Here is a 9,455-nt window from a genome sequence, read left to right on the forward strand (position 1 = left end):
CAGCAGTTCGAGACCCGTGTGCCGTGTGACAGAGGGAGCGCCCGTCTCTGGCCACAGCTCCTGCGAACCTAGCGGTTCGAAAGCAAGAAACTGCAAGTAGATAAATAGGTACCGCTTCGGTGGGAAGGGAACAGTGTTCCGTGTGCCTTGGCGTTGAGTCATGCCGGCCACATGACCACGGAAACTTCTTTAAGAACATAAGAGGGATCAGGCCAAAGGCCCATCCAGTCCAACACTCTGTATCTTTGGACAGCACTGGCTCTTCGGCTTGGAAAGGGAGACGAGCACCGCATCTCTAGAGTCAGAGTCGACCAGCTTTCGAGCAAGGGAAACCTTTACCTTTACCTCACACATTTTTGTCTTAGTTCAGGAAGGAGGGCTCCAGAGCAAACTCATTTAGGCAGCAGCCCAATCGCTCGCTCACAGCTTTAATGCCAGTAGCTCACAGAGTAGAATTTTTGCTCACAAAACCCCACAGCTTAGAGGGAGCATTGCTTGCCTGTAACACCCCCTAGGGTTGCAGCCTCCACGTGGGGCCTGGAGCCTGGAGGTCTCCCGAAATGACAACAGATCTCCTCCAGACTACAGAGATCAGTCCCCCTGGAGACAATGGCAGCTTTGGAGGGGGGATTCTCTGGTGTTATCCCCACAACTGAGGTGCCTCCCCAGGCTCCACCCCCCCCCAAATCTCCCAGCCCAGAGTTGGCAACCCTAAACAGAAGAGGGGAGGGGAGTTTCTGTTATGGGTGACTGATCAAGAAGAAAATGCTCCTACAGATATTTTCGCAGGACAGAGCGCCTCCTGCTGGACTGGGATACCAAAGGCTACCCAGGGCATTAACCCCCTTGCATTTCTTGGGCTGACTCCGTGCTTTTGCGTGTGCACGCGTGGCAATTTACTCTCCGTTTTCCTCTGCAGCCATTTTGGAATCTGGCAGTGACCTCTCTGAGGAAGATGGAGAGGTATGTACACCCCTTCCCCTAAGGAGCAAGTTGGTTCTCCCTTCCTTATTCGCTTCTCACAACAGGCCTGTAGCCGGGATTTTGTCGCTGGTGGGGCAATTTTTTTTCTGGTGGGGCTGAAGTTCTCTGTGCAGAAAGAATAGCCGTTTGGCCAATAGAGAGCTGTTAACAGGATAGATCTCTAAATTGCAAGCTGTCAAACCACTTTAGATGACCGTTCTCAGCTGCTACAAGTTAATCACTTCTGCCAACCTGAACACCCATTCTGAGAACAAGCCGGCAGGTGGGGGTGATCAGTTCTATAGTCAAGAAAGCGAACACTTGGGCAGAAGAACTCTCTTAAAGGAGACCAGTTTCTTGACACAGAGTTAGAAGGGATCCTAGAGGTCACCTACTCCAACCCCCTTGTTCAGTGCAAGAATTAGTAAACACAGCACCCCACTCCGCTTAAAGGAGCGCACGCCTTTAAAAACCGTTTTAAAATGATCGAAAAAAGTATTTATAGGAGAAATTCTTGTGGGGCTGTGCCTTTAAAAAAGGGGGCGCCCCCCCCCAAAGCCCCACCGTAGCTATGGGCTTGTCCCCGGGTCCCACCTGCAGGCTGGCAACCCTGTGTGCGGGAATTAGTCAGCTACAGCACCCCACTCTGCTTCAAGGACCGCACGCTTTTAAAAAATGTTTTAAAATGATTGAAAAAAGCATTTGCAGGAGAAATTCTTGTGGGGCTGTGCCTTTAAAAGGGGGAGCCCCCCCCCAAAGCCCCACCATAGCTAGGGGCCTGTCTCACAACAACACGTTGAGGTAGGTTAGCCTGGGAGCGAGGGAGAGACTGGCCAGCCCGGTGTCCCTCAGTGAACTTCATAGTCAAGTTGGAATTCGAACCCGGGTCTCCTCAATCCAACACTCAAACCGCTGTACCTTGATGGCTCGTTTCTGTTTTCCAGAACCCGAAAATGTTAGTCAAATAGAAAAGAGGGCCAACAATAAAAGCTTAACATACCTATAGTATATAAAAAGATACATGTATTTGTTAACAAAGAATTTAAAAATATATAAGGGCCCAATCACACCTCATGTAAAAATGCCAGAATCTAACACACAAGGGCTAACGGTGTTTCGGCCTGCATAGGCCTTCTTCAGAGGTCAAACACAGTGAGGAGCATATTGGCTTTTATAATAGTAGAGTACAATTGTACAGATACACAATAGAAATACAAGAAGGACCAGATGAAAATTGTTCCAAAATGAAACCACCAAGCACAGAATAAAAGTACAAATGAGGCCTCCACAGATGCAACCGCATGCCAAGTAGTGTTTCCCTGTTAATAGTTTTCTGGTCCAGAAAGTGCCTTCCTATGACTGCGAAAAGACAGAAGGGGTCCTATACAGTGTTCCCTCTAAGCTGAGTTGGTGTGAGCTAGCTCACCGTTTTTTAGCCTCCGGCTCACATATTTTTATCTTAGCTCAGGAAGGACGGCTCCAGAGCAAACTAATTTATGCGGCAGCCAAACCGCTCACTCACAACTTTAATGCCAGTAGCTCACAAAGCAGAATTTTTGCTCACATGACTCCACAGCTTAGAGGGAGCACTGGTCCTATACCTAGCCGGGGATGATGACCAACCTGGTGCTTACAACATCGAATGCCGACATGGATTTTTAAAAATGTCCTTACTTGGGCCCAGGGCTATTTTTGGGCAGGAACGCAGAGGAATGGAGTTCCGGCTGGCTTCAGAGTTGGCCATGCCCGCTACAGCTAAAACGTCTGTGCTCGTGGCTACAGAGGAAAGGCCTGGAGAGCAAAAACACCCCCCCCCCGCGACTCCAAAGCAGGCAGGCCGGGGGGGGGGGCTGGGAGGACCGGGGAGACATTTAAGGGCCAGCTTGCCAGGCATCCCGCAGCCGTGGGGCAACTGGGCAAGTCAAGGGAAGCCATGGGGGTGTGGCCTAATATGCTAATGAACTGCGCTGTTGGGGTGTGTGGCCTATTATGCTAACGAGTTTCTGCTGTTGGGTGTGGCCTATTATGCTAATGAGTTCCTGCTGGGCTTTTTCTACAAAAAGAGCCCTGCTTGGGCTTGAACTAACTTTGGCCATTCAAGTCTTCCTCTCACTCTCTGCTCATCCACAGAGCTAATCAGAGAGGTACTGCTGGACTCTTGCTCTTATCTACTGCTTTTTGTTTCTGTCAAGAGCTCTCTCAGCCCCACCCGCCTCACAGGGTGTCTGTTGTGGGGAGGGGAAGGGAAAGGAGTTTGCAAGCTGCTCTGAGACTCCAAGTGAAGGGCAAGGGGTATAAATCCAATCTCTTCTTCTTTCACAAAAATCTATGGCATGAGGATGAGCTTTCCAGTACCTGAAGAAGTGAGCCGTGACTCACGAAAGCTCCTCCCCTGCCACAAATTCTGTTAGTCTTTAAGGGACTGCTGGCCTCTTGCTCTTATCTACTTCTCTTGCTCTCTTCTGCTGCCACGGGATTCAGTGACGGCCACCCTCTTAGATGGCTTTAAGAGGAAATTAAATTGGTGGGAAACAGGTCTACGATCAGCTATTACCCAGGGTATCAAAACAGAACCTCCATGTATAGAGGCAGCATATCTCTGAATACCACTTGTTGGGGGGGCAAGGAGAGGGGGATGTTTTGGCTGAGACCCTAAGAAGAGTCCTACTGGGTCAGCCCAGTGGTCATAAGCATTTGGTTGCCCAAAGCAGCTACCTGGATGCCCCCAGAAGGCCAGTTTGGTGTCCTGGTTAGGAGCGCAGATTCTAATCTGGGGAGGGGATGGGTGGGGAGGGGAAGGGAAAAGAGTTTGTAAGCCGCTCTGAGACTCCAAGTGAAGGGGGGGTATAACTTCAATCTCTTCCTCTTCCTCCTCCTCCTCCTGCTTCTCCTTCTTCTTGGGAGAGCCAGTTTGGTGTCGTGGTTAGGAGTGTGGACTCTAATCTGGGAGAACCGGGTTTGATTCCCCCACTCCTCCTCCACATGCAGGCAGCTGGGTGACCTTGGGTCAGTCACAAGTTCTCTCAGAAGCACTCCTCGAGAGAGCTCTCTCAGCCCCCGCCTACCTCACAGGGTGTCTGTTGTGGGGAGGGGGAAGGGAAAGGAGATTGTGAGCCACTCTGAGACTCCTTCGGGTTGTGACGGGCGGGGAATAAATCCAACCTCTTCTCTCTCTTCTTCTGTGCCTTGGAGGGTGAGCCTTCTGTGGGCAGCTGGGCGGCCAGTGTGGAGAATTCTGGATGCTGGCTCTGATGGTGTGCCGGCCGGGGCTGGTGTTATGGTCACTGCCCAGGCCTTGACAGGCATGGGGCCATCCCTCCTGCTCTTATGAAGAAGGGAAAAAATGAGTCTCAGACAAAGGTTTCTGTCTCTCCCTTCCTCCTCCAGGAAGAGGCTCTGCTCCAGGAAGTGGACGAGGCCAAGGAGAAACTGGCCGAATTCGAACAGGGTAAGTAAGAAAAGGCACATATGTGGACCGGGGTGATCTGCTGGTACCCAGGAAGCTGCTGGGTTCGGTGATGTTGCCCAACCCCATTCCAGAGGGATTTTGGGGCATCCAATCGCACATGTAAACATTGACCCAAAAGGGGAAGCCAGTAGGAAAAGCTCTGTCCTTGAGAGCCAGTTTGGTGTCGCGGTTCAGTGCGCGGACTCTAATCTGGGAGAACCGGGTTTGATTCCCCCACTCCTCCATTTGCACCTGGCTGGATGACCTCGGGGCGAGCCGTAGTTCTGATAAGAGCTGTCCTTGAAAAAGAGCAGTTTCTGTCAAGAGCTCTCTCAGCCCCACCTACCTCACAAGGCGTCTGTTGTGGGGAGGGGAAGGGAGAGGAGTTTGTGAGCCGCTCTGAGACACCTTTGGGTAGTGAAGGGCGGGGTATAAATCCAATCTCTTCTTCTTCTCTTCTTCTTCTAGATGCTCTGCCCTCCCTTCTGCTGTGCCCTCATTGGACTGCAGCCCTGCTCCCCAGAAGCAGTTTGGTGTCGTGGTTCAGTGCGCGGACTCTAATCCGGGAGAACCGGGTTTGATTCCCCACTCCTCCACTTGCACCTGGCTGGATGACCTTGAGCGAGCCGTAGTTCTCTTAGAGCCAGTTTGGTGTAGTGGTGAAGTGCATGGACTCTGATGTGGGAGAACCAGGTTTTATTCCCCACTCCTCCGCTTGCACCTGCTGGATGACCTTGGGCAAGCCATAGTTCTGTCAGAGCTGCCCTTGAAAAAGAGCACTTTCTCTCAGAGCTCTCTCAGCCTCACCTCCCTCACAGGGTGTCTGTCATGGGGAGGGGACGGGAAAGGAGTTTGTAAGCCGCTCTGAGACTCCTTTGGGTAGTGAAGGGTGGGGTATACATCCAATCTCTTCTCCTCTCCTCTCCTCTCCTCTCCTCTTCTCTTCTTCTCTCATAGGGCTGCCAGCCTCCAGGCTGGGTGAGGAGGGCAACGGTTCCTTACATCTGCCTGGCACACACACACACACACCCCAATGACTGAACGCTAGCGCTGCCATCTTGTTCTTAAAATGTTCAAATGTTCTGCATGTTTTAAATATTGTGTTTTGATTGTTTTAACTTATTTGACACTGTATCGAACCAGATTGTCATGAACTGCCCTGAGCCCTGCATAAGCAGGGAAGGGCGGTCGAAAAATCTAATTTGATAATAAACAAAAAAATAAATCTCTTGGCATTGCAATATCTCCAGACGATAATGCTCCCTCTAAGCTGTGGAGTCTTGTGAGCAGAAATTCTACTTTGTGAGCTACTGGCATGAAAGTTGGGAGCAAGATGTTTGGCTGCTGCATGGATCAGTTTGCTCTAGAGCCACCCTTCCTGAGCCCAGACAAAAATGTGTGAGCCGGAGGCTAAAACCTGTGAGCTAGCTAACTCAGCTTAGAGGGAACAATTACCCTGGAGAAAATGGCTGCTTTGGAGGGTGGATCCCTGCTCAACTCCCTCCCCACCTCAAGCCCTGCAGTCTTTAAATTCCATCATAGGGTTGCCAACTCCAGGTTGGAAAATTCCTGGAGATTTGGGGGTGAGGCCTGGGGAGGGGAGGGTTTAGGGAGGGGAGGGCTCTCAGCAGGGAATAATGCCACAGTTAGATCAGTTGCAACCCTAGAATATTTCCAATCGCCCCCTGGAGGCTGGCAGCCCTCGTTGTAGCTCCAGGATATCCCCAGGCCCCACCTGGAGGTTGGCAACCCTGCTGCATCCCCAAATCTTCAGGGATTTCCCAACCTGGCATTGGCAACCCTATTCCACGGGTCTTGAGCCCGCACAGTCTGATCCCCTGAGCCTCTTGGCCTGGCTGTTAGCATCCCCTTTTCCATTCCTAGCTTCAGAGGCCTTGTTGGCTGAGCTGAACTCCTTGGAGGCGGAGTACGAGATCGAGAAGAGGTGTCGAGAGCAGGCCGAAGCCTACGCAACTCAGGTGAGCTTGTTGGGGTGATGGTTGTGTTGGGCAAATTGCCTCATTTTATTAACTAGGAAAAGGGCCCGTTGTGGAAATAAATACAACAGCTTCTAGAAAGAGGCTCTGGGCGGGTGCCCCGGCCTTGGACACTCAGTGTCAATTTGCTGTGGTGACCACAGCAGGGTATAATGACACTGAGTCCACCATTTTCTCCAGAGGAACTGATCTCTGCTACCTAAAGAACAGTTTGTAATTTTGAGTGATCCCCAGCCCTCACCTGGAGATTGGCAATGATGGTTCCCCAGAAGGGAATGGTTGGTTTGGAGGGTGGAGTCTATGGCTTTGTACCTGTCTGACATCCCACACCTCCTGAAACCTTACCCTCTCCAGGCTTTCCAGGAATTGTCCAACCTGGAGTTGGCAACCCGATCTCCTTCCCAGCCAATCATCAACCTACCCTTATTTCCCCCTCACTCTTCAGCTTTCCACTCCCCACACACCTGCAGCCTCTCCCGTGCTCTGAAGCCCTGACTGCTACGTCACATTGGCTATCATACGGGGGCCACCTCAGCAGCATATAAGGATACAGAACCCACCATTTTCTCCAGGGGAACTGATATCTGCCATCTGGAAAGCAGTTGTAATTCTGAGTGATCTCCAGCCTTCAGCTGGAGATTGGACACATTTTACCTCAAAACAGCAAACAGTTTAGAATGTTAGAGGCAAAAGCCAATCAAGTTGCATATGCAAACGACCTCTGTGTTCCGAGGCAAAGGCCAATGAGGCTGCATATGCAAATAACCTCTGTGTTCTGACTGGCTATGGGGGGGAGAGGAACAGCAAACTGTTTAGAATGTTGGAGGCGAGACTCAAGCAATGCAGCCAGTGGATAGGGACAGATTCTGACTGACACACCAGGGCGCCAACCAATTCCAGAACGTGTGGAATATTCTAGAGAAGTGCCACCACCATTCGGCTTTTATATATAAGGGAGATAAGCTTGGGGAATGATGAATATTAAAGGACAATAGGCATTAAATATAGGACCCTAACCTGTGTATACAGGAGTCAGAATTCCCAGAGCCCACAAACAGATGCAGAGACTGTGTAGCTAAAATAACGATTTCTTTACTAAAGGCTCTTCAAGCATACAAACAAAAATCAGGCAGTCACAAACATAATACAGAGCTAAGAATATAGAGTTGAAAGGAATGCAGATATTTGCATGAGCCAGATTATCATTGGTGGGGTAATACGTTACCCGTCCAATGAGACACTTGAATCCTGCGGTGAAAAAATGGGATACGATGGGGGGGGGGGATTGTGACTTGACCAGCAACACACGTGGACTGATTCCAAACAGGCTCGGCCAGCAAGGTAAAATGGGGTTAGGAGAGGAAGAAGCAAGAGAGCAAACTCAGGGGGGGGGCTCTCCTTAAATACCTAAAATGTGACTTGAGCAGGAGTCATTTTGTAAAAAAAAAGAGGTGCAGGAGCTCATTAGCATAACTCATTTGCATATGCCACACCCCCTGACATCACTCAAAGTATGTCAGAAGGCAACACCCACCGCTCAGGCGCCACTGGACTGTTTTGGATTGCGAGCTATTGCCGGGGGGGGGTGGGGAGAGCCTCGCAGAGGAGGGAGAGCTTGTGCCTGAATAAAACTTGGTCTTAAAGGTGCCCCTGGACTGTTCGACTGGGGGTGTCGGCGGGGGGCGCTCTGCAACTTACCTGGCTGCTTCTTGCTCCTCGTGGCCCGACTGAGGGCTGATGGGAGCAGTGGGCGGGGCTTGTTGCATGTGCCCGCCCCCTGGGCTCCTGTGTGCTCCTGCAGGAAATGACCCCTGGACTTGAGGCAAAAGGCACATGTGGTCACCTGGTCCCCAGGAAACACTAGACAACTTAAACTCTGGACGGGGCATAAAGGGATTAATGGTTGGGCCACTTAAAATTAATGTTCGGCAGGGAGTGACACCTCTGGGGGAACGGGGGGTGAGACAAAGGAGAGAGTGAAGAGAACCAATCGCGTTGCAGAGTTGGTGCTTCGTATTCCGGATTGGATACCTGACAGCAGCAGGGGTCATTTCATAGAAAAAGAGGTGCAGGAGTTCATTAGCATAACTCATTTGCATATGCCACACCCCCTGACATCACCGGAAGTGTGTCAGAAGGCAACACCCACTGCTCAGGCTCCACTGGACTGTTTTGGATTGCTAGCTATGGGGGGGGGGAACGTGCAGATCTGTCCTCACAGAGGAGGGAGAGCTTGTACCTGAGTAAAACTTGATCTTAAAGGTGCCACTGGACCGTTTTGGACCGGGGGGCTGGGGGTGGCTCTGCAACTTACCTGACGGCTTCTTGCTCTGACCGAGGGCTGCTGGGAGCAGGGGGTGGGGCTTGTTGCATGTGCCCGCCCCCTGGACTCTTTACTGCTGGAGTTCCGCTCCTGTGCGCTCCTGCAGGAAATGACCCCTGCAGTTACTTATGCACCTTGACTCTGACTAGTCCTACCTGGCAACCAATCCTCCCACCCCATATGTAAGGCTGAGGGAAACTGTTTCAGTGTATCTGAAGAATTTAGTCAGCTGGGCTGAGGAAGAAGCCGGGACAGAGCTGCTCACAAGGTGAGTGTCAGTTTTTGCTTTTCCTACACTGCTGAGGAGCATTAACTGTAGTCAGGGGTCATTTCGTAGAAGAAAAGGTGCATGAGCTCATTAGCATAACTCATTAGCATAACTTATTTGCATATGCCACGCCCCCTGACCTCACCGGAAGTGTGTCAGAAGGCAACACCCAGCGCTCAGGCTCCACTGGACTGTTTTGGATTGCTAGCTATTGCGGTGGGGGGGGGACGGACGTGCAGATCTGTCCTCGCAGAGGAGGGAGAGCTTGTGCCTGAATAAAACTTGGTCTTAAAGGTGCCCCTGGACTGTTTTGGACAAGGGAGCCGGGGGAGGGGCTCTGCAACTTACCTGGCTGCTTCTTGCTCTGACTGAGGGCTGCTGGGAGCAGGGGGTGGGGCTTGTTGCATGTGCCCGCCCCCTGGGCTCCTTACTGCTCCGCTCCTGTGCGCTCCCGCA

The sequence above is a fragment of the Gekko japonicus genome, unplaced genomic scaffold (assembly GCF_001447785.1).
Source record: "Gekko japonicus isolate JY-2015 unplaced genomic scaffold, Gekko_japonicus_V1.1 scaffold1252, whole genome shotgun sequence".
In the NCBI taxonomy this organism is placed as follows: Eukaryota; Metazoa; Chordata; class Lepidosauria; order Squamata; family Gekkonidae; genus Gekko; species Gekko japonicus.